The following is a 26,203-nucleotide window of genomic DNA, read 5'->3' on the forward strand; positions in this document are numbered from 1 at the left end:
TTCCTTTGGCTACTTGACTGATTTAGAAAAAGGACTTAAGCCTTAATTTCTCTCTTTTAAAAACTGGCTTTATTTTTTAAATTATGTATACGTGTGGGGGAGGGTACAGTGTGAGCACATCTGTGCAATGCTCGCAGAGACCAGAAGAGGGCGACAGATACCCCCAGCTGCAAATTATTGGTCGTTGCAAACTGCCCAACATGGATGCTGGGAACTGAAGGCTAATCCTCTGCAAGAAGAATAAGCGTTACACCTCTCTAGTCTTCTGAGTTTCGTGAGTTGTGGCTGTTTAGCAAGGCTTCCTGACTATTGAGAAAAGAACCTCAGAATTCTGCCATTTTCTCTCCTGATCTGGTCTACATCCTTACATAATGCTTTCTGAGCCATTTTGTAACATGTGGATGTCTTCCCGGAACCGTATTTCCTGCGCACTTCAGCTCATGCTCCGTTGCCCCTGTTCTCATCATAGCTGGCTTGGCTTTGCCTCTCGAAAGAAGGGTTTGCACTTGCGGGTATTTGAATTTATATGTGAAAATCGCATCTGTTTCACCACTTCCTCTTTGAGAGTTAAGGGCAGGTGTCTGGAGCAACACTCTGGTTCCAAATCGAAGGCCCACCCAACATCTGTGTGACCTCTCCCAACAGAATCCACAATACCGTATCCAGATAAAACCCAACTGAGTCACTACTTCACTACCTCATCTAGGGTGTGAGGATGGGTAATCCTGGTCATCAGTCAACCTGGACTGAGAAGCACCTGGAAAACAAAAAACTCTGGGTATACCTATGAGTCCTTGAAGCAGGGACTTAAGTATCTCTGTATTGGTAGACACTTTGCTGTTCATGATGAGAGGGTGCCATGGGGAAAGTCCCCTTACCCCCAAATGTGGGTAGAACCATCCCGATGGCCCAGATGAAATAAAACAGGAAGGTGGAGTGAGCCCTGGAGGGTGCAGGCATTGCCCCTTGCTGCTTCCTGTCTAACCGGAAGTGAGATGCTCTTTAATACCTTGGTTGCCAGGATGGACTGGAACCTCCGAAATTGTGTGTGGAATCCATCTTCTTTTCACTTGTCTCTTTAAACATTATGTCATACAGTTCGAAGCTGCTCATTCTTACACAAGGCAGTCAGGTGAGGCTTGCTGTGTGTGTGTGTGTGTGTGTGTGTGTGTGTGTGTGTGTGTGTGTGTGTGCGCATCTTGTTGTTAAAACAAAATACTGGAGGAAAGCAACTGAAGGAAGGGTTTCTTTTGGCTCATAGCTCCCCAGTACAGTCTACCATGTCGAGGGAGGTGTGATAGTAGGCCTGTAAGGCAGCTGGTCACATTGGTTCTGAAGTGAGGAAGCAGGAAGAGATGAATGTTGGTGGACAGTTCACTTTCTCCTTTTACCTCAGCACAGGGCCCGGGTCTGCTCATATTCAGGGTGGGGTCTTTCCACCTTCATCTAGAGAATCCAGAGACTCCCTACAGATACACACAGAGGTTTGTTTCCATCCATTTGACAGTCAAGGTTAACCATGACAGACGAATATGGTCCTGACTATGTTTCTGCCTATACTTCAGGTGGACCTGAATAACTACGAGGTCAACCTCACATGAGGTAGGGACAAAAAACTCCCTAGATTACAGAGAACAAATGTCAGGTTTAGCAATGTGGAGCTTGAGAAAGCTGCAAAGATTAAACAGAGTGCCGGTGTGGTACCTCTTTCTTGATGGAACACATACAGTGTTCAAGGAGGATGAGGATAAGGCAGCCAGAACCCTCATTAGACTTAAAAGCATCCAGTGTGGTTGGATTGAGCCCCAAGAGGATAATTAAAAACACAGAATTAGGACTAACCCCTTTATTTTCAGCAGAGAGACCCACGCCAGAAACCATTCAGCTGTAGCCATTGTTCTCTACAAATCAACCTTGACAACTGTCATGGATACTGTCATGACATATATCACACACTGGTCCCAGTTTGGGGTGTTTGTGCAGAAGAAGCTGAGCCTGCCTCTTTCCTGGGCATTACCCTCTGCCAAACAGAGGCACTTTGGCCAAGATGACATCCCAAGAGCAGAAGAAACACATATGCAGAAGTGGCTCCTTTGCCACAAAGTGGGCCAGCTCTGGAGCCAGCCCAGTTCTAGAGGTCTTATTGTGGAGCCAGTGAACTTACAGATGAAACTCAAAGAAAACTCTTATTTTCTTCTCCCTATCTGGAGGAAGCCTTTGCATCTTCCCCTGGCACACTGAGCTCTCTGCTAAGCAGAGCTCATGCTTTAGTTTAGTTTGCAAGGCCTGGCTCCTCCCTGGTTAGCAGAATGAAGACGGACACAATCGTTCTGGGCAAAGGCATACCGGGGCTCATCCGGAAGGGTTGGGAGGAGCTGCAATACTTTCTGAGAAGCAGAATCCTCAGCTCCTATGTGGTGGAACCTTAGCAGGGAGGGCTGCAGGGACAGCTGCCAGCTATCGTGATGCTGTGAGAATCTGTTGAGTTCTTCCTGCCAGACACATCGCTGGGGCGTGAGAGCTGCCCTGAGCACATTCTCTCAAGATGGCACCTTGTAACAATTTTTAAAAAGGAGATAGGCTAGCGTGCATCTGTGGAGAGATACAGTTTTGAAAAGACAAGCTTTAGTTCCATGTATTTAAAATTCTGCTGTGTATCAAGAATACTGGGGTTATTGGCTAAGAAGGCTGGACCCAGCTTCAGAGTCAGTTTCAGTGTATCTGGGGTGAAGCTGGAATGTGCTCACTTACCTATTTCCTTCCCTCCTTCCTTCCCTCCTTCCCTCCCTCCCTCCCTCCCTCCCTCCCTCCCTCCCTCCCTCCTTTCCTGCTACCCTGACCCCTAGGATCTTACATAGCATGGGCTGAATTCAAACTCGAAATGCAACCAAAATGACCTTGAACTTTTGATCCTCCCGTCTCCACCACTCCAGTGCTGGGTTGACACCAGCATGTCTGGTTTATGTAGGGTTGGGATGGAATTTTGTGCTCGTGGTGAGCACTCGGCCGCAGCAGAAGCCCTGCTTGTACAATTCTAACACTGAAGACCTAGTCTTAGGGAAAAGTTATAAAAAGAGGGCAGACTTCTGGAGAACAGCCCCAGAGGCTCATTGTCTTGAGACCCACAAGTGTCCCTGTTCAGCAGCCCGTGACTCTTCTCTCCTCAGCAGTCTATGCCTCCTTGTTAGAGCTGAGCATCAGCTTCTTGCTGGTTGGTTACCTGCATGGTATGGACTCAGGTCTTGCCTGGGGTTAGTGGATAGCCCTCATACAGACTAGTGCAGTGTACTTTGTCCAGAAGCCCAAAGATGACCAGCAGAGGGCGATAGTGGGACTGAGATGTCTCAGAGGAGGCCTTTGTCAGCCCAGATGTCTGGAGGAGCCTCTTGCACCTGCCCAGAGTCCTTCCCTCAAGACATGCATGTTTGGTTGTGGGGAGAAACTGTGCTTTCTGCAAACTCGAGCATTGGCTAAGGGTAAGCATGCACAGTCCCAAGCTGTAAGAGCGAATTGGAGGAAGAGGAAGAGGAGGAAGAGGAGGAAGAAGAAGAAGAGGAGAAAGAGGAGGAGGAAGAAGAGGAGGAGGTGGTTGTTTGGAACCCTTTTCTTTTCTTTTCTTTTTTTTTTGGTTTTTTGAGACAGGGTTTCTCTGTGTAGCCCTGGCTGTCCTGGAACTCACTCTGTAGACCAGGCTGGCCTCAAACTCAGAAATCCTCCTGACTCTGCCTCCCAAGTGCTGGGATTAAAGGCATGCGCCACCACTGCTAGAACCCTTTTCATATCTACCCCAATGCTCTGTAGAGAGTCTGTGCAGAAGGGTAGGGTTTTCTCAAAATCTTGACACTGGATACCAGTCTTCCTTTGCCATTGAGAGAGAGGAACTGTTTCTTCCTCCCCAGCATAGAGAAGGCCACCATCACCCGTTATCAGGTTCTGCATCATGGTGGGACATCCCTTTCATAGACCCCTGCTCTAAGCACCAGTTCTGTTACCACGAATCCTATCTTGGACTTAATTAAGTCAAAGACTCTATACTCATGGCATTTAATGAGGTGTGTGTGTGTGTGTGTGTGTGTGTGTGTGTGTGTGAGAGAGAGAGAGAGAGAGAGAGAGAGAGAGAGAGAGAGAGAGAGAGAGAGAGAGAGAAGGTGGGGAGAGGTCCCTTCTCTTTCCAGTAATTCTGATGCTAGCAACTATTTAGAAGTCTGTTGCTGGCAGTATCTCTCAAAGGAAGGGACATTATGGGGGATGAGGGTGTGTCAAGTAAAAGCAGATTCTGAGGCTGAAGCTCCAAGGTGGGGCCACGTTATCCAAATGAACTTTGGGGTGATGTGGTATGGGCAAGTTAGACCTGCACCTGCAGATGCATATTTTTTTTTAACTTGAGGTTGCTGGACTGGAGTCTTGGATTAAGATGCCCTGGTGCCCAGAATATGGAGACAGACAAGTGAAGGGGGCCCAGAAGCAAATAGTACAGACCCTTAAGAGAGTATCAGAGGAAGTGACAGGGTGACAGGACCACCACCAGCAGGGTGAGGCACTGCTTTGCTCCATTCTGCCTCTGGCCCTAGTCCCATCCTCTCGGGAGATCCCTGGGCCTTTCCTCATAGTAACTCCCTGCAGGAAAGAATTTCAGGACAGGCCATCAGGAAGCAGAACAGGAGGTTTGTTTGTTTGTTTGTTAAGCGTTTTAGACAAAAGTAAGAACAGGAGTTAGTGGGAAGGCATAGTGAGCACTAGGGTGTGCAGCTCAAGAGAGACATGGCGTGTCTTTGCAGTTGCCATGTGTAGCGCTTTCAGTGGCTTCTGAAGCTAAACCTCAAGGCTTGCAAAGGAACTCAAGATCACAGGAGGGCTCCAAGGTGCTGGATGGGATCTCTGCTGTGAGGGTAAAACCCCATATCACAGCATCACAGGGAAACCAGGGGCTTCGACTGTTAACAAAGGTGTACTCATGTCTGTAAGGTCCTTGGAGGTATCTGAGGAAAAAGGAAGGCTGCATACAAGGGCTTGCAGGGTTGGGCCTGGCACACAGTTCACTGCTGTTGTAATGCTCCTCTCTGTAGATAAAGAATATGGTTGCTATGTTGGCAACCTTAGTAGCAGCTCTTAACTGTGCAATGCTGGGATTTCTGACTCTCAGCTGGCAGGAAACTTAGACTAGCCTCTAGGGAGAGGCTAGGAACATCATTTTAATTGTTTCTTCTTAAGCTGAGGGCATCTGGAATCCCTGTGCCAGACTCTTTGAGGGAAAGGTGAGATCCTATGGCTGAGCACAGGCTCTGCAGAAAGATCCATGCTCCAGCTTCCAGAGTGGAGCAGGCATTGGCCTTCGGTGTTTCACTTTCTTTGGTCTTTCTACTCTCTTGTTTACATCTGAGGTTTCACTTCATAATTTAACCTGCATTTCGGTTGTCATGGCACGCAGGAACCTACCTTGTAAGCTTGGGTGTTTTTCTCAAATTTTAGGCTCAGCAGCAGCCGTGTCACCATATGGAGCTCTCACTCTTCTGGGTCAGTTTCCCTAATGCCACAAAGATCTAACATCCTTCTTTCCTTCCCTAGTGTGTTTGTACACAAACAGGTAAGCACATGTAAAGGCCAGAGGCCAACCAATAGTTTTGTACCTCAGGTGTGTCAAATACATTTTTTTAAATGTAAGATCTCTCATTGACTGGAACATACCAATTTGTTTGAGATGGGTGAACAAAGATCCTCCCGTTGTTATGATATTGAGAACTAGGAGCTAACACCGAACTGTGGCAAGGTAAAAACTTATTTTTATGGCCAGGTCAAACTTATTGTCTCATTGAGAGTAGAAGGAAGCAGGCAAAACTAAGAGCAGGAGGCTTTTTTTTTTTTTTTTTTTTTTAATAGCAAGTGAGCCAGTTATTACAAAGCAGAATATTGCAGTTGTTTTTTATCATCATAGGAAAAGTCCATGTTGTGAATTTATAGTCAATTATTGGAACATAGAATAGAACATTTTATGGTCAGTTGAAGTGGAAACTTCTGGTTTCTTTGGAAAATTATATCAATTGATGTTGTCCTGGAGCAGACACAGGTGAAATGATGTTTTGCTATAGCAAACATGATGTTCAGATATTCAGAAGGAGTATAACTATAACCCTGCAGACAGTGGGGGCTCGAGCATTGATTTGCTTTGCTCTGCCTTGCTAGCCTTCGATAATGACAAGCATGGATTGGTTCGCCTTACATTGTGTTGCTGAGCTCCATCTGTGGTGATGCCATAGAGAGAAAATTGCCAAAGAACTTCTTGTGAGGCCTCCAGCCCATTAACAAGGCTTACACTTTCTTCTGGATTGAGCTGTCCTTGCTGGTTCCAGTGTGGTGTCTGCCGAGAGGACTGGACTGCAGCTGTTGGTTTCTGTGTGGTGTTTGCTACTGGACTGAACTGCTGAATACTGTGACAACGAAGATTGGACTCACTCCCAGAGAGCTATTTCTAAAAAGGTCTACTTCCCCCCTGTTCTCATAACTTTTCTTTCCCACTACCTCTGGTGGGTGGTAGGCTAAGGGGGGGGGGTGAACCCTTATTAAAATAGGTTGAGAAAAATGTATGCCTACAGTCAGTCAATCCTTGGAACATATCATGAAACAATGGAAACAATTTATGATAAGTAAATCACAAGGTTATAGAGAAAGAACAGGTAAAAAAAAAAAACCCAAGGTGACCTTAATGTTAGGATGTGATTAGAGAAAAACATAATTAAGGAACAGTATACAAGTAAATCAAATTCTAACATTATGTTTAACTAGGAAAAGGAAGAAAAAAATGGAGCAAGCTGCCCCTTGACTCCATCCCTGACTCTACAAATCTGGGATTACAAGAATGTCAAAATGTTCTTTTTTTTTTTTTTTTTTTTTTTTTGCATGCACGGGATTAAGCTCAGGTTCTTGTGTGTGCTCACCAAGGAGTGTAGCCACGGAGCCACCTCCACAGCCACACAAAGACCTTCAGAATGAAGAGACTGGACGTCCTCCTCACAGGCATAATCAAAGTCGGGCTGTATTTGTGGAGGCCACTCTCAAATGGCCTCGTTAATAGTGGTCTACTTCCTTCACATTTTAGTGGCCATAGCGCTAAGGCCAGAATCAAGCTAAACTAAGAAACAAAGACATTATTTGAACTATAAACAGTGAAAACATATCTTAGGTAAGATTTAAAAAAAAAAAAAAAAACGTTTTCTGTGAATAGCAAGGCAAAGATTTGCTTTGAAAACCAACTTCAAAGGATTAAATAATCTGAAATTACAGGACTCCAGAATTTACCCAAACAAAAACGTGACTCTCTATATTATAGCTTACAGAATCTATAAGCTAAGCCTAATTTAGAAGATACAGGTGTCATTTTGTGGTTCTTTTTACCACATCACCAAAGGTAAGGATGAAAAGACTTTTCTCCAGCCACAGAGTGCATGTGTGATGTAGGTAGATGTTCTTGTCCAACACTTATAAAATGCTAGGGCGCTCTCCCGCTCTCCCCTCCCCTCCCCTCCCCTCCCCTCCCCTCCCCTCCCCTCCCCTCCCCTCCCCTCCCCTCCCCTCCCCTCCCCTCCCCTCCCCTCCCCCCCCCCCCCCTCTCTCTCTCTCTCTCTCTCTCTCATGATCAATTCTTTGAAATGCACATGAAAAGCTGCTGAGTAGAAGGTGGTGGTCATCCAAGCTTATCCACGATGATTCTGCTAGAGCCCCGTCCTGTTAAAACGCTTGCTGTATGGTTGGCTACCGGGCAGGAAATTTCTTGGCACCTCTAAGTGACAGGTTGTCTTGTGATTTAGCACATGTGATTCCTATTGTCGATTTGACAGAATCTAGAATCACCTGGAGATGGGCCGCCAGCTTGTGGGTGGAGAGATTATCTTGATTACTTAAGTGATGTGCAAAGACAGGTCTTGACTGTGGGCCAGACCATCCCTGGGTAGGAGATCCTGGACTATACAAATAGATCTGGGTAGTAGCATGCTTCCACACTCATTTAAGTTCTGATTATCGATGCGATGTGATCAGCTGCTTCAGGCCTTTGTTGTTGTTGTCTTGCTTTCTTACTATGAGCCAGAACAAACCCATTTTTCCTTGGCTTGTTTTTGTCACAGCTACAGGAACAGAAACCAAGACCTTGTCCAGTGACCAAGTCTTATCGTGTGGTAAGTAGTGATTAAGTACACTAGGGTAGAAGCATAGTTTTAAACACAAGAATCCAGTGTCCTTTCGACGAAATGATTTTTGATTCATTTAATTGTCAGAAAATTCCAGTCTCTTGCCATCTATTCCAGAAGCTTTCGGTAGAGGGCAGCTGAAGGCTCCCGGTGGAATGCAGGCGCCATTGGAGCCTCAGTGGCCACCGCAACGAGCAACCACTGTGCTTCTCCAAAGCAGGAGCTTGAGGAGGGCGGAGCCGGAGGCCCGGGAGGCTAGAGCCAGAGAGCACCGCGTGGGAGGATTGCGCAGGGCCAGGCGCGAGTGCGGGCGGTGCACGGCGGTGCAGGGAGCGGTGCTGGAGGTTGCAAAGCTGTGCAGAACCCGGGCGGGTGCATAAGGCAGAGAGGGGCAGGACAGGGCGCAGGACGTTGCACTGGGCGTTGCATTAGGCGTTGCACTGGAGGTGCAAGGCTCTGGACATTGCATTGGGGGTGCAGTGCTCTGGGCGGTGCACGGGGCGGTGCGGGGCGCAGGGCAGCTGACAGCGTCATCAGGCGGGAGCAGCGCGCGCTCCGCCTCAGCAGCCACCGCATCGCGCTGCTCGCAGCGGGTCCCGGAGCTGCGCCTGGAGACCTGCGGCTCTGAGCCGGCTCTCCCCAGGTAAGCCACTACGGCTCTCGGCTGGAGCTGGATGCAGCTCGTGGGTGCCCGGCGCTTTTGGCAAGTCCTCGGAGCCGGAGGAACCGGATTACTCTCTGGGGCTGAAGATCAGTATGCATCCCAGGACTGGGAGAGGGAGACCAGCTAGCCTCATCCTGCATCCTTCCAAGAGGGGAGGGCGAGGACGAAGCCATAGCTCAGTTGGGAGAACGTTAGACTGAACACCTAACATTGCTTTGAAGGAGCAAAATCTCAGGGTCTTACACAAGACTAGGTAGGGATCCCGTACTAACAGGAGTTGCGGTTGGGGAAATTCTTTGACTGCAGGTATTCTAATGAATGCGGAAGATTCCATAGATTTAGGAAAAGTCTCCTAAAGAGGTACAGCGAGAGAAAGAAACATTCAGAGCCAAGAAGAAATGGCTAGGGGATTCCTATGTTTGGACCCCAGCCCCTAGACTTAACGCTCTGTGAAGAGACCCGCCTCAATGTCTAATTTCCCATTCTAAAGACCAGGCTTGGGATATCCACGGGACTCCCTTTCTTCTCCCAGTGGGAGCCCAGGCAAGCCTCCGCATCTAGTCCAGGCAGAAGAGCGTGGGTCTCCATCAGTGGACAGTGACAGCTGGCTGCCCAATGGTTGGACTTCTCCACCCTGTTTTGGGATTCCGTGACTCAGTTCAGATTCTTTGGGGTTGGGGGCGTCTTTGGAACTGGATGCCCAGCATCTCGGTTGTTCCATGCCTTCAAAGGTAGAACACAATGTAACTTGGGTGGAGGAATTTGTGCACAGCCGGCCTTATTTAGGAATTTATTTCACATTTTGGTTCTGCTACCTTTAAATCGGGCCCCTGAGTGCTAGTTTATACTAGCAGAAGTTTTCTGATTTGCTTAAAAGAAAAAAAAAAAACCATAAAATATTATTTTAAAGGACAATTTTCTAAGTAACAGCAAAAAAGCTGAAGTATTTTAGATCTCAGATCAGTCCAAATGTGCTCTTTCCCACTGGCATTTGGATTCGAGGAGGTGGAGTGGGCGGCAGAGAAAAGAGGAGAATAAAATTAGAATAAATTTAACAAATTTGTATGGGAATCATACTTTTTTTAAAAAAATTTTTTTGTTGCCTGAAATTGCAAACTGTTCCATTTTAGCTGTGCTAGCCCTTCATATTGGAGCGGCCCCTGAGCCTGGGCACAAGAAGACACAACACCCCCGCACCCCAATCCCAAATTTATCTGAGAAACAGAAGATGGCACCGGAAGGAGGTCCATTTGACTAAGGACATTAAATTTAGTGCTGGTAGCTGTCCCCTGGAGAACCCAGGCAAGGAGTGGGGAGAGCCAGGGCTAACACAGACTGTAGCCAGGTTCAGAATCCCAGCTCAGTTTTCTTGTGCTGGGAACCCATGTGCAGGGCTTATACAGAAACCTCTAGAAGCTTTTTCTATGAGTGCTTTAGCGGGATATTCCTGAGGCTTCAGACACACAGTTTGAAAGACAAACTGGGCAGGGAGGGAACTCCAGCAGCTGGCTAGCAACCAGCCTTGCCAACAGAACTATTTCAGCCTGAGAAGGGCAGATGGGGACCTTGCTACCAGCTTCCCATGTGTGTTCCACTCTGTACGACCCATGCCATTCTATATTTCCTTAGAAACAAACTTATTCTATTAACAAACGACAGGCATCAGATGGGGACAGACAAAACCTCTGAAGAATAACGGGGCTCTTTTTGTAAATAAATTATACCTCTTGTAGTAAAAAATATATTGTAGTCAACCAAGGGATGATTGACATGTTGAATTCAGTCAGTGGCTCTAGATAAAAGGCATCATGTGTCCAAGATGAATGCAACAAGCTCCGGTACCAGGGAGTTTCCATTTGACAGAGAGAGAATTTGGTTGCCCCTGGTGTGCTGAAAATACTCAGCACTGACTTCTCAATGAGGCTAACCAGTATCCCATTCTCTTTTGCAAGCTAGCTCCAACCTGTCTATTGATCATCTGTGCTTCTGGAAGGAGCACATTGGCCACGGGCAGATGTCTTTTCAGAGCTAAACTGATTTCTGTGACATTAATTGATTTTGGTAATGATTTTTCCAGGAAACAGCTGATCTATCAAAAGTGAAGATGATGGTTTCCATGTTGTCAACATTGCTGATATTCTCTCTCTCTCTCTCTCTCTCTCTCTCTCTCTCTCTCTCTCTGTATGTATGTATGTATGTATGTATGTATGTGCAAGTACCTATGGGAGCATATGCACACATGTGCACACACATGTGCATTAATTAGCATGGTGACCAGAGATCCTTGCCGAGAGAATTCTTTGGTGGCATTCTTACTTACTTAACCTGGAGCCCATGCATTTGATTAAGTTCCTGGCCAGTGAGCCCCAGGGACCCTCCTGACTCTGCTGCCTCAGATAGCAGTCCTGAACTCTGTGCCTGGCTCTTTTATGTGGATGCCATGGATATGAACTCAGGCTTTCTTTCTTCCATGGCAAGTGCTATACTGACCGAGTCATCTCTTAAGCCCTGGTGGCCTTTTAAAGTTAAGTTTACCTATGCCTGCACGCAGCAGGCAAGAACATAGTATTGTCTATTTACTTTCAAATTGCTTTAGTTTTTAATTACTCCGCAGGCAAGTATCTCTTCCTTGACCCTGTGAGACTGATTTTTGAAGGGATGGGGGCAGATGTCCCCTCTCTTTTTCTTGCTGTTGCTTCTGGCAAGCTCTGAAGAGAGATTTTGTACAGTCCTCTCCCTGGGGCAGCAAGTGCTGTCCACTGGACACGTAATAGGAGTGTTACATGCATAATTCAAATTGAGGATTAGTCACCTCAGAAGAGTAAAAGGAGCAGGAAAATCAATTTTAGCATTTTCTTATTTAATGTTTCACATATTAAAAACCACCACTTAAAGGTATAGTCAGTATAAAACACCAATACTCCTTTCTTCTCTTTTTCTTTCCCCATGCTAGGTCTTAGACTCACAGGACATTTCAATATAGATCAGGTAGACCGTGTGGCCAGTGGCTGTTAAAGCCTAAAAGGGGTCCGTGAAATGGCCTAGTGGGTAAGGGTTACCACTACCAAAACTATTGACTCAAGGTGGGATTTGCATGGTGGAAGGAGAGAACCAGTTCCTGCATGCTGTCTTCTGACTTCCAAACATTCACCTTCACACATTCCCCCACTTGTACACAAAACAAATAAAATGTAACAAAATGTAAAATAATAATAAGAGTTAAAATGTCAGGGTCCATTGCTAATTTAAGACCATTACAAATAAATAAACAAACGAGTAGCGCTGGAACAAGACCTGGCTCCTCTTTGCAGAGATCTGAGCCTCTTCATTTCTCTCTGTGTGTGTACATGCCAAAAGTGTGAGTGTGTGTGTGGCTATGTGCATATATGCATGTGGGTTCACATGTATGTGGAGGACAGAGGGTCATGCCAGGAGTTCTTATTCATTGGTATGGAGTCTCTTGTTGAGCCTGGAGCTCACTGACTGACTAGACGAGCTCCAGCCAAACACCAAGACTCCCCCTGTCTTTACTTCTTCAGCATTAGAGGCTTACAAATGTTCTGGCTTTCTTACCGTGTTCTGCTTTCTATGACAACTGGGCATCAAATTCAGGTTTACACAACAGCCCTGTGCTAACTGAGCTGTCTACCCAGCCCTCTTATTTACTTCTCTACCGGTAAATAAAGAGGACCAGCTCAAATAATTGCTATGATTCTATGGGAATTAGCTGTCTGCATTCAGTCTTCCTGGAGACTAGAGGTCTGCTGTTGCAGAAGCCAGGAATAGGCACCAATTTCTGTCTCCAGGTACTGGCCTTGCTTGAGTCAAGCTTCATATTTAAGTTCCTTTACTGAGAAACTCATACCAGCAAACTCATTGGTAAGCTCATGACCATCGGGCAGGCAGTGCCATGCTGTGTGGCTAGATAGTCTTCTGACTATGATCTTTGGATGCTGTCTGTCACCAGTATGAATATTATCAGTGTAAATCTGCTTATTTTTATGCCAGCAGACAAGGTTTGTGTGAAATGTGACTCTCTACATGTCACTAATGCAACCTGCCTGTAGTTTGAAGCCACGTCGTGACTGACTTGCAGGGAAGGAAGGGTGTCAGGGTGCTTCTGCAGGTCAGTCAGGGCTGGAGAGGCACCTGCTGATGTCACTGAGTTCTCTGGCTCGGAATTCATCATGGCGGACTTTGAAAGAGAGCAGTGTTTTGTGTCAAAGAATTTCAGGCAAAACATTCTCAAGGCTAGTTAATGTCTGGAAAGGGATTGTTTTTTTTTAGAAAATGGGAACACTCAGGAACTTTCCATTAGGGATTTATACAGTGCACATGCCCACATACTCATACCCCTGCCCATCCAAACAGTCACACACCCACAAATTGACATAACCCATATTCCCACACATCTGCACAACCACACAGCTACACAACCATCTATGCACCCACCCACACATAATACCTGCACATCCACATACCCACACAGCCACAGACCTACAAACCCACACACACCTATATTCCCACCATCCCCCACAGCCACAATTCTCATACATTCACACACACACACTCACACTCACACCTGCACATCTGCATGCCCAATGCACACTCCTATTTCCAGATCTCAATCTTCCACCCACATATCCACACATCTGCATACATATATCCATACACTCCTCTACCCACATCTCTACTTACCCACCCACATACGCCCATATCTACACATTTGTACACACATACCCTCACAACCACGCCCCACACACATCCGGATACCTACATGTCTACATTTTTACACACTAGCGCACCTACATATCCATACACTTCCACACAGATACTCACACATCCACATACCAGAAGTCCTACACAACCACAAACCCACACATTCAAAATATCTACACACCCACACCCATGTACTCACACACAGACACAAATACAACCAAAAACACACAACCACACACACATTCAAAATATCTACACACCCACATGCATATACACATGTTCTCTCTCTCTCTCTCTCTCTCTCTCTCTCTCTCTCTCTCTCTCTCTCTCTCTCTCACACACACACACACACACTCATAAAAACACATACCACACTTCTTTCTTTAATGTCTCTAGAGGAGTAGGGCTGAGACATACATTAAAGCTCTAAGAATCTTTCGGAAAGGGGAAGTTTCTTGCCTGTTATCCTTAAGTTTCCAGGTATTTACATGCGTGTTTGATGCTGGGATTGAACTCAGGGCCTCCAGCTGATTTCTTTTTTTTTTTTTTTTTAAATTTGAAATCAAAGTAAATTTTGTACCATTTAAGAAATTATAACTTCATCTTGATAATAATTATACAGATTTCTACCAATAGGTTATGGCTATGCAATAAGTCCTAGCTAATCCCCCCTGTTCCAACAAAACCACTACTTTTCCCTAGAAAGACAGACCATTATTAACCACATTAGTCCCCAAGCTCAGGGAATAGGGGCACTGACTCTTCTTTAACTTCTTCAAGCTGATTAAGGGCGTTGAGATTTTAGAAGAGGGGTTGGGGGGAGAGTAAGTTGATAAGCCTCTGATGCTGTGTCTTCACTGAATCCAGATGGAATTCCAGGACATCAGAGGTTTGGGCAGGTCTGCTCAATATGCTTGATGAGTAGATACACCAAGGCTGTGTATTCTGCAATATACAATTCTCAGAACAAGTTTTAGTATCAAGAAAAAAAAATTTCCCACCCCCAGGGGGCTGACATTTTTTTTTAAAGATGTTGGTTCTGACGACTTTTTTTTTTTTCGCTTGTTAAAATTGGTTGTAGTATTTACATTTCAGATTTTATCCCCTTACCCTACTTCCTCCCACCACCCAGAAACCTCCTATCCCATCCCCCTCCTCATGCTTCTATGAGGCAGTGACTGCACCTACCCCCCCCACTATCTCCTCCCCGCCCTCACATTCCCCTCCCCCCCCCACTGTGTGTTCATTTTTTTTTATGGGACCAAGAAACTCCTCTCCCACCTATGTCCAACAAGGCCATCCTCCCCTACATATACCTCTGGAGTCTTGGGTCCCTCCCTATGTGTTCCCAGGCTGGTGGTTTAGACCCTGGGGGGCTCTGGTTGTTTGGTATTGTTGCTTTCCACCTGGGGTCACTAACCCTTTCTGCTCCTTCAGTCCTCTCACTAAGTTCTCCACTGGGAAACCCCTGATCATATCAGTGGTTAACTGTGAGCATCGTCCTCTGAGTGTGTTAGTCTTTGGCAGACCTCTAAGGAGACAGCTATATCATGTTCCTCACATTATGCACTTCCAGCCATCCGCAACAGTGTTTAGCTTAGGTGGCTGTACATGGGATGAATACCCAGGTGGAATGCTCTCCTGATGTCCCCTCCTTCAGTTTCTGTTCCATGTTTTGTTTCCCTATTTGCTCCCTTGAGCATTTCTGTTTCTCGTTCTCAGTAGAACTGAGGCATCCCCTCTTGGTCTTCCTTCTTCATGAGCTTCATGTGGTCTGTGGGTTGAGTCTTCGCTAATCCAAGCTTTTGGGCTAACATCCGTGGAGATATGTTTGTGTAACTATCTTCTTTTGGGGTTTTTGGAAGATTACTTTCTTGCTTTTTCTAGGTTGTAGTTTCCCTCCTTGTGTTGGAGTTTTCCACCAATTATTCTTTGAAGTGTCCAGCTGATTTCTTAACAGCTGGGAAACGTTTGAGTTCAGGGTCAGAACCCATGCCTCTGCCTTCAGGGCAAAGCCAGGCAGAATCTGCTCAGCTCTCTATGGCATTCAAACCCAACCCTTGAGGACAATCCAGCTCAAGGCTGGACCGCCATAAGCACAGATTCATCTTCCCAGCATGATGACTGAGCATGGACTACCCGCGTGCAAGCATCTGAGACCAGTAAGTTACCTCCTCGTCTCCTCGCTAATAGAATGGTGTCGTGAGAGTCACAGAGCAGTAGCTATCAGGATCCTCTATTGCTCAATGACTTGGCCAAGCATCTGGCTTCTTTGTCTTGACCTTTGCCCCTCTCTCACAGGACCACCTTGAACTTCACTGGTGGTCGTCAGATACAGAGGGTGAAGGGTGGAGAGGAGTTGACCGGCAGATACTTGTTTACTGACAGGAGCAAGGTGCTCTGGTGTGCTCAACAGCCTCAGATAACAACAGTTAACTGTGCATTTCAAGAAGCAAGGAGAATGTCCTGTAGAGTTCTCACCCTAAGCCGGTGTCTGAGGAGGGAGACAAGCTTAGCCTGATTCACGCACCATATAAAGTATCAGCATGCTACATGCTACATCGTTAATGTAAGTCTGTATGTTTACAACTATTACTTTCATATACATTTAATTATAATTTTAAAAAGGATGAGCTAGGGAGATAGTTTAGTCAGTAAGATGCTTGTGTTACAGGCACGGGGAGGGGGGTGTCTCTGTGTTTGAGCCCCAGAATGCAACTAAAAGAAATGCAGTAAGGTTGCATAGGCTTGAAGTCCTAGTACTGAGAAGAGAGAGGCAGATAGATGCCTGGTACACACTGAACAGCCGTTCTAATCTAATAGGCCAATGGGAGACCCAGTGTCAAAGGAATGGATAGCGTTTCTCGGAGTGATGTTTGCCTGTCATGAGCTCACAAGTGCAATTCTGCACATATTAACACACGTATACCTCCACACACACATGCACTTAAAACATAATTAAAAATGGTGAATGGGAAGAGGATGTGTGTCCTCCACAGGAGTCCCACACCACTGTGGTAGCGAGGTCTGTGTGAGTGCTTGCGAGCAAAGAGGAGTGTGGAATTACAGGGGAGTGGATACGGCTGGGTGACCTAGATTTGAAAAGCTTCTAAATTACCTACATTATCATGATGGCCAAGCAAGGGTTTTTGTTTTGGGTTTTGATTTTCCCAGGTGGGTTCACCTGGGAAGAGTCTTCCTTTCTTCAAATGTTGGTCTGAATCCCTCCAAATACATGTATGGCAATTTCAGTAATTTTTAGGGGGCAGAAATGAATCAGGGTTTTGGAGCAAATATCTAAACATAATGCAAATGTACATATGGGAGAGAAGACATACTAATCTCAGAGGAGGGAGGATTTTTCTGAACTGAGATACTAAAAAAAGATTTAAGTCGGATTCATATAAAGTCTGCATATCTACACAAATACTAACAGCAGCATCAGAGAGTAGAAACTTGCGACCTGTTTCAGCTGAGCCTGATTTCTTAATTGGGTAGGTTTTGTGTCTTAGACTCATCAGAATCTCTTGAGGGATTTGCTGGGCTCTTGGTTCTAAGGTGTAGCACTGAGATAGAGTTCTGTGTTAGAGTCCTTGACATACCTGCAAGAGGCTCTGGGTTTGATCCTCACAACTGGAAAATAAAAATAGACAGACCGACAAACTCTGAGCCACTGATTCATCAGGTCTGGTTCAAGATCTGGATGCCGTTGACTCTGCTTGGCCATGAGGAGTTTGAGAGAAACTCATTGTGTACACCAGGTTGGCCTTGAGTTCCCAGAGACTCACCTCAAGATACAAAAGATAATACGGTATCATCCATTCATGCCAGGAGACATCTGGACAGAGGGTGAGAGCATGTGGTGCCCAGAGATACAAACTCCAGCTGCTTCTGATGTGAACACATGCTCACTGTCTAGGGTCAGAGGTCACAGCTCAGATCTCTTTACCCATCACAAAGAACAAAGAACTCAACATCCTTCCATATCAGGCAAGCTTGAGAAATCAGCACTTGCATCCCATGGGGTGTGAGATGAAGGTGGAGAGAAACTGGTGGTGACTGTGGAGTGGAAAGTCCAAATGTGAGGTTAAGATTGATGACGCCAGTGGTTCTCAATGTGTGGGTTGTGATGTCTTTGGTAGCCCTTTATCTCCAAAGACAATTTTATATTACGATTCATAAGAGTAGCAAGATTACAGTTATAAAGTAGCAATGAAATAGTTTTATGGTTGGGGGTCACCACAACATGAGGAGCTGTGCTAAAGAGTCATAGCATTACAAAGATGGAGAACCACTGGACTATAACCTTTAACCTAGGAGTTCTATGCATAAGAGATTTTTCTCTAAAGATAGGTTCTAAAAATTAGATATTTATGCAAAAAGGGCCTTATCTGAGCAAGAGACTCTCCAAAGTCGATTTCTATGCAGCTGATGGAGAGCAAACTGTCTCAGTAGGCCAGCCCTGGAAAACTGCTGGACACTGTGTTCAGATTTGTCTCTCTAACTCTCCACCCCTGGTTGCTCTCTCTCCAACTGTAGACTATTGCATTGTTACCTCACTGCAGCAATAGACCTTAGTGTTTGACCAAGCTGCTAACTTGCATGCTAAATGTTCCCTTTTCTCCCCAATTATTCACTGGAAAGAAAGTGTCCCTGGCAACTGAGGGAAAACTCATGTTGAATCAGTGTGAAGCAGCGAGCCTGCCCTGAGCATCGGCTGGAAGAGATCGGAGTCTGTCTGTCTTATGTGCCTTGCATTTTCTGATTAGTGGTAGCATTTTTTTTTTTTTTTTTTTTTTTTTTTTTTTTTTGCATTGGTGATGTTTTTGGGAGGCTTTGACAGTGACATTCAGAGAATTTTCTCTCCTGCAATCCCCACCTTTTAGAAACAGTTCTAGCCTTCCCAAGACACCTTAATGGAAATATAAGTCAAGCTTTACGGCAAAGTCAGCTTGCTCCACAGCCCTGAGACTGCCAAAGGGACTCAGACCCAGGAACTGTAGAAACTGATAGAAAGTGTGGGCCTGGGGCTGGTAAACTGAATCACTGGGTGAAGCTCTCATGCAAACATGAGGACCTGAGTTCAAATCCCCAGAACCCACTCAAAAGCACAATGGTACCATACGCCTTTAATTCTAATGTTCCTACAGGAAGATGGGAGAGTGGGGCAATTCCAAGAAGCTCACAGGCTGGGTAGGGTAATGGTGAAAAGCAAAGAGACCTGGCTCAAACAAAGGAGGGAGACCAAGACTAACACTTGAGGTTGTCACACATGCACAGACACACAGACACAGACACAGACACACACACACACACACAAGCACTCTTTCTTTTCATACTATACACCCTCTGCACACATACTGTATATATGCATACACATACACACATGTATGCACACACATACTAGCAGTCTTTTTCTTTTCATACATTCACCCCTCCCCTGCACAGTACTATACACATACATGCATATAGACAAACAGCCCTCCACACTGTGCACACAATGCTTTGTAACCCAGAGCCCCGTGCTAAATGGCTTGCAGTCCTCCATGGGACTGCAAGGCTTACTGGATTTACAGTCTTGACCATTCCTGGGTGTAACATTACATGACTAAAGATTCTGCAACTAGTACCTGGTATGATAGATAATGCTCCTTCACAGATGTCTTATTCAAAACATTTTCCTGGTCTTCTAGGATGCTATGTCTTCTTTCTCCTCCTTCTTGCGTGCTTATACTCAGTTGAACTGGAGGTGAAGTACCCATCTTCCTTAGGCAGCAAGCCACTGCTGCTGGAAACACAGTCTTGCTTCCTTCATCTGGTGATGTGGCCGCTGATGCCCTCAGACTCTCGCTGAGTGTGTGCGAGTAGGGAGAAGGTGTATGTGTAGGTGTGTATGCATGTTTGTGTATGTGCTGGTGGGCATGCACGTGGCAGTCGGTAGTCAAATTCAGATGTCATTCCTCAGGAGTCATACACCTTACCTTGTTTTATGAGACAGGGACTCCCACTGAACCTGGGACCTGTTGACTCAGGCTGGCTGGCCAGTGAGCCCCTGGGGATCTGCCTGTCTCTGCCTCCCCAGTGGTGCAATTACAAGAATTCACAATAGCGTTACACCTACATGTGTGTGTGAATTCCAGGGCTCAGGCTCAGTTCCTCAGACCTGAATGGCATCCACTTTACCTCTTAACGACTTAACTTCACCTCTGTCCATCACTAGCTGCTCTCGACCTCTGCCCAGCACTAGATGCTGTCCCACTGTTTTCTGTCTTTTCTGATGTTTTCCCTGCTATTGCTTTACTCTGCACTTCCCTTGTTTCAGACCTTCTTTGTCTCTCTGCAGAGTAGCTGGGGTCTCTCCAAGGGTGGCCTAGTCTCCTTGGCTACCCCTGAGATGTTGATTGGGTCTTCTCTCTCTGCTGACAATAGTTCTCCCTATAGCATCTCCTTTTAGCATCTAAAAGGCTCATACTACTTTGCTGTGCAAAACGTGTGTCTTTGAACCAGATTAGACAGTGATCCTTCAACAGACAGCCATGTGTGGGTCAGGGAACTAACGCAGTTGTCTTGCTATGGTGGTAATGACATAATCCCCTGCTACTGTAGCTTAGGGATCACCCAAGACTCATTCATGGGGCTGGAGAGATGGCTCTGCAATTAGAAGCATGCACTGCTCTTACGGATGACCCCAGCTTGGGTCCCAGCACCCACCTGAGCAATTCACAACTGCCTGTAACTCCAGTTCTAGGGGAATCCAACGACCTCTTCTGGCCTCCAAAGGTACCATCACTCAGGTGCTCAGACATACAAATAATTTTTTCAAAAGAGGTATTAAAGGGGTTGGGGATGGAGCACCCAGGCCGCCAAAACACATGTCACTACCACAGATTCATGGAAGGTGCCAGAGCAGGGAACATGGGGGACTAGGGCAAAACTCTGTCTCCAGGGATTGTTGTCCACGGCCAGCCGATTAATCCGCCCTTCTCAGTTTGTTCCTTAGAAGCAGAGTGTAGATCCATTCGTGCCCCAAACAGACTGTTTGTACACACATCCTGCGGGTTGGCAATTCTCACCCCTTGGGAATCCAGCAGTAGCAATGAATGAAGCAGATAAAAAGCCCATGAATAGCTTTTATAAAGCAGAGGTGCAATCAAACTTCAAAATGGGAACTGTGCAGGAGGCTAGGGAAGCATGCATGCTCCAGAGAGGAGAAAGAGAAAGCCACAGACCACCAGTGAGACTGGGCTGTAAACTAAAGCAGCTGGGTCAGAGACATTCTTACCAAGAAGACTGATTCATGAGCACAAGCCTATAACAGACCAGGATATGAGCCCTGTGGAAGTCTAGAGAAAGAGCAGTCTGAGTACAGGGAACAGCTAGTAGGAAAGTCCTGAGGCAGGAGCATGCTTGTTTTGTCAAGGAGCAGTGGAGACTTGTGTGGCAGGGAAGAAGTGAGCTAGGGGCACAATGGTAGAAAAAGGTGTGTGTGTGTATGTGTGTGTGTGTGTGTGGTGTGCATTGTGTGTGTATCTATGGTGTGTGCATGTTTGTGTATTTGTGTGTGGTGTATATGTGTTGTATATGTGTGTGGTGTGTATATAGTGTGTATCTGTATGTGTGGTGTGTGTATGTGTGTGTATTTGTGTGTGTTGTGTGTGTGTGTGATATGTATTGTGTATGTATCTGTGGTATGTGTATGTTTGTGTATTTGTGTGTGTATATGTGTGGTCTATGTGTGTGTATAGTGTGTGTATGTGTGTGGTATATATATATGTGTGTGTGGTGTGTATATAGCGTGTATCTGTATGTGTGGTGTGTATATGTGTGTGTATTTGTGTGTGTATATGTGTGGTCTATGTGTGTGTATAGTGTGTGTATGTGTGTGGTATATATATGTGTGTGTGGTGTGTATATAGCATGTATCTGTATGTGTGGTGTGTATATGTGTGTGTATTTGTGTGTGTGTATATGTATGGTGTATGTGTGTGTATGGTGTGTGTATGTGTGTAGTATATATATGTGTATGGTGTGTATCTGTGTGTGTGTGGTGTGCGTGTATGTGTGTGTACGTGTAAGACACCACAGGGGCTGATTGAAGGGTTTGAGCAAAATAAATGTTCTAGAGCCCACAGGGATTGGAGGAGCCCACGGGCCACATGAAATTGGTCAGCTGGGCAGCAGCTTCTGAATGCCTGGTCCTAGATCTGAGTGCGTGCAGAGCTGGTAGCAGCAGTGGAGAGTGACCTGTGAATGTGCCTGAGTCTCTCCTGAAGGTGTTGCTGATGGGGGAGATGGGAGGCTTGTGGGCAGTTGGGAGTAAGGAAGACTCCAGGTTGCTTGTCCTAGGTAACTGGAAGGATCCTGTTGAGAGGAGCCGAGTCCAGGATGCTGCAGGGGAGTTGGGCATGGCTGTGTGGGGAGCTCAGCTTTGTTCAGAGAGCAGGCAGGATGTCAAGGAAGTCACCCACATCTCTGCACTCTAGGGGGAAGGTCCTGGCTGTAGGTTGTGAGGTCTGTGGCTGTTGGCATAGGGGTGACATTTAAGTCAGAGAAGACATGCCACCTGTGTGGTGGTGGAGTAGTGACCCACCACCATGGCAGAGGAGCCTGACTTCTGGCTTGGTACACAGAGCTCTTCTCACTTTCCTTTGCCAGCCTGGCAGAGCTATGCTAAGAATGTATTGGGATTGCTGGCACCTTATGGCGGGGCCCCTGGCTCTAAGCTTGCCCTGTACCTGCATGGTCTTCATGTTGCTTGTTTTAGTGGAAGTGGACTTCCCTGTGCCAACTTGGTGGTTTTCCATTCTCCTCACACCTGATATCTGGCTCACTCCCCCAAGTTTCCACTGTAGCTGTCTGTTCATGTTTGTGACTTTGCTAGCTGTCTTAGGGTTTTATCATTGTGAAGAGACACCATGATCACACTCTTATAAAGGAAAGCATTTCATTGGGACTGGCTCATGACAGTTCAAAGGTTCAGTCCATTGTCATCACAAGGCATGAGATGAGTGGTCAAGCAATGTAGCATCCAGGCAGATGTGGTGTTGGAGAGGAGCTGAGAAATTCTACCTCTGAATCTGCAAGCAGCAGGAAGAGATTGCCATACCGGGCGTGGCTTGAGCATCTGCAATTCAAGACCCGCCTCCTGTGACCACTTCCTCCAACAAGGCCACACCTCCCTAACACTGCCACTCCCTATGGGCCTATGGGGACCGTTTTCATTCAAACCACCACACTGACCTTATGTGTTGTAACTGTGGGAGGACTCCTCCTTGCATCCAGAGCCTGTCAGCTAGAGCCAGTGTCTGCGTAAACAGCTCCCATCCCGGCTCTTGGAACATTGCTCAAGCATCCAGCTTGTCCAGTCACTCTATAAGTTCTTGAATTGGAATGGGATGCATTGCGTTGACATGTCTTAACCGAGTGAACCCACACTGATGGAAACCTTCCATTTGGAAGTGGTTTCTCATCATTGGATTTTTCAAGTTTTTAATTGTGCCGATAGGAGAATAAATCTGTCGTCGTGGTTATTTGTTTGTTTATTGTAAACAATTTTATTTATCTATTTATTGTAAGTGTTCGCACTCTTGTGTATGTACAGGTCAGAGCATCGCTTTTGGGGTGTTGGTTCTTCCCAACCATGTGGGGTTAAGGAATGAAACTCAGCTCTCAGCTCCTAGTGCTTGGCAATGGGTACCTTTGTCTGCTGAGCAATTTCACTGGACCTGAAGGGAGACATTTGTTCATTATTCCCCCGTCTCTCTTCTTCCTTCCTTCCTTCCTTCCTTTCTTTTCTTTTCTCTTCTTTCTCCCCCTTTTTCTTTTCTCCTGCAAACTCCAGGGACCTTCTCTATCCGTGTACAATTTTCTTACATAAATGGTGTTTCTTACATAAATGGAATGGTGTCTTTACAAGATACTGGGGAGGATTATTTTCAACTGCACAGACCCCCCCCCCTTCCCCTTACCAGTGCTTACAAACTTGGAACTACATGGGGGCATTTTGCTCTTGAACTTGCTTGAGAGAGGAAGGTGAGCAATGCAGACCCATAGAGGCCTTGTGCCAGCCACGCAGGGGATTTATAACTGTATCTTTTGTTTATTTCATTTTTTGAGACATTCATATAACACAGATTGGTTTAGAACTCCTGAATGTCGTCCTGCCTGCCTTCACCCCCCTAGTACCAGAGTCACAGAAGTGAGCTACATTTTTTCTGTAACCACATTTAAATGATTTAAAAGACAGGAGTAAGCAAGATGGCTCAGAGATTAAAGTACTTCCAGCCAAGCCTGATGACCTCACTTCCCATCCCAAGGGCCCATAGAGAGGGCAGACTCCCCAAAATTGTCCCCTGATCCTAACATGAACACCACAGCACTCCCCCTCGACATACACAGTAAATAAATAAATATTTAAGGATACAGAGGTGTTATTGGTTTAAATAATATAGGTATAAACATAAAGATGGAGGATTATAATTTTAACATATGATCGGTGTCAGAATGGTGTGTGAGCGCTGTCCAAACCAAAAGCCTTCAGATCAGTACTGCCTGCTTTGACAAAGCCCAGATGCTCTCCCAGTAGCTGATGGCTGCAATGTTTAAAAGCGTGAGCTGCTTGGCTCTAAGTGCTGTGCCCAACAGTCCCCACTCCTCACCGCCATTAACCCAATATAAAATTAGAACTGGAAGAGAGGTGTGCATTTTCATTGGTCTTCTGGAGAAATTAGATTGGGGAAGTGGCTGTCAGATCAGATTAGATCTTCACTGTTTATACCGTGTAGTACAAACAACAGAAGAAGACTGTCTGCTTGGTTAATATCAACATTTTTACTGACATTTCTTGCTAAAGGATTAGAAAAAAAACTTCCCATATATGGTCTTCTATATTTTTATTGTGGGAAAATCTTCACAACATAAAAGCTGCCACACTAACCGTTTCCAAGTACAGTCTGATGGCATCGGTGCAGCCATATTGCTGGGCAGCACCACCACACGAATCCCAGACAAACCCCGTTTCAAGAGCGTTCCATCCTCAGAACCAACGTTCCACTAATTCAGCAACTCCCGTTAACCCTGCACCCCAGTTCTGCGTTCTGCCTCTATGATTTTGAACATGGCCTACATCCTCACAGACTACTCTGTGTATGTGTTTTTCATGTTGGTATGTATTCATATGCATGCGTGCATGCACATATTGAAGATACCGTCTACCTCAGGTTTTGACACTGGGTCTCCTTCTAGTTTGGAACTCTTCAATCAGCCTAGGCTGGCTGGTCAGCAAACCTCATGTCTCTTCTTATCTCCATCTCCCCAGTGCTGGGTTATTAGCCATCACACCTGGAAATTTCTTTTTTTCTAAGTGTGTCTTGGGAATGTTCTGTTGAGTCATCTCAGCCTCAGCATTTTTTTGCAACTGGCTTAGCACCTCTTACTCACACTGTCTTCTAGGTTGGTGTATGATGTTGGAACTTCTGCAACCCTGACCCAGGCTGAAGGACACACCTTTTCCTCTATATAGTCCACCTGTTTATCCCTTCATTTGCTGGTGGGAATTGAAAGGCTCCCAGCGCTCACAGCTCTTGTGAATAAAAATGGTGGCTGTGAATACTTGAGGGCCAGCAATCTGCTGGTGGCCCGTGATCTGGGAAGTGGAGTCACTGGATCCCCTAGTAATTCTATATTTAGCATTTTCCAAAGAGGCAGTGCTATAGTTTGTCTCCACCATCATAGTGAAAACGTTTTTGCTTTTCTACATCACTGCCATCATTTGTTATTGTCCTGTTTTAAAATGATGTGTATACCTCTGTGTGTGTGTGTGTGTGTGTGTGAGTGTGGGTGCCCATGGAAGTGGAGGTGTGCCATGTTAAGGCTGTTGTGAGCTAACTCGGGCTTGAGGAACCGAATTCACGTTCTTTGGAAGAGCAACAAACGCTCTTAACTGTTGAGCCATCTCTTCAGCCCTCATCTATGATTTTATTTTGTTTTGAATAGTTATCTTGAGTGTAAAGTAGTTCTTCATTGGCTTTGGGTTTCTGTATCTAATGGCTGGCATCAGACCCTCTAAAACAGGTGTATTTTAGAGAAATGTCTGGAGATTCCTTGTTGGTGCTTCTGTTTGCTCATCTTTGCTTTCTCAGTTGCAGACATTCTTTCTATATTGAGGGTCCTAGATCGTCCTGAGATTATACATTAGCCCCTCTTCTCTGAATTCCCCTTAACTTTCTCAATAAAAATTCTTTTCTGGGCAAAGGTTGAATGAAACCTAACTTCTTTACTTATGTGGGATGGTGAGGAGTCTTAAGGGGTTCAAAACTACCTCAAAAAGGGAGAATAAACTTGGAAGGCTCAGACTACTATTCACAGAGTTACCCCAAAGTTACAGAAATCAAAACAGTGTGGCACTAGCACATGCAGGGGCCTGGAGGCCAAAGGGGGTAGACGTGAGAATCCAGAAACAAAGGCTCGTGTTTATACTTGATTAATAGTGTGGTGTGTGGTATGCATGTGGTGTGTGTGTGTGTGTGTGTGTGTGTGTGTGTGTGTGGTGTGGTATCTGGTATGTGTGGTGTGAGGTCTTTGTGATGTGTGTGGTATCTGGTGTGTGCGTGTGCACACACACATGCTTATATATGAGTGT

General features: G+C 45.8%; 1 protein-coding gene across 1 annotated transcript in view; it reads left to right on the plus strand.

Annotated features, from left to right (window-relative positions):
• Positions 1-8,380: 8,380 nt before the first annotated feature.
• The window catches only part of Diras2 (DIRAS family GTPase 2), a 31,276-nt gene continuing 13,453 nt past the window's right edge, over positions 8,381-26,203 (plus strand). Inside the window, exon 1 of the mRNA XM_034510710.2 lies at positions 8,381-8,823. The gene's annotated coding sequence lies outside the window, so the exon portion shown is untranslated. The remainder of the gene's footprint in view (positions 8,824-26,203) is intronic.

This window comes from Arvicanthis niloticus, chromosome 8 (genome assembly GCF_011762505.2).
Source record: "Arvicanthis niloticus isolate mArvNil1 chromosome 8, mArvNil1.pat.X, whole genome shotgun sequence".
NCBI classification, from domain to species: Eukaryota; Metazoa; Chordata; class Mammalia; order Rodentia; family Muridae; genus Arvicanthis; species Arvicanthis niloticus.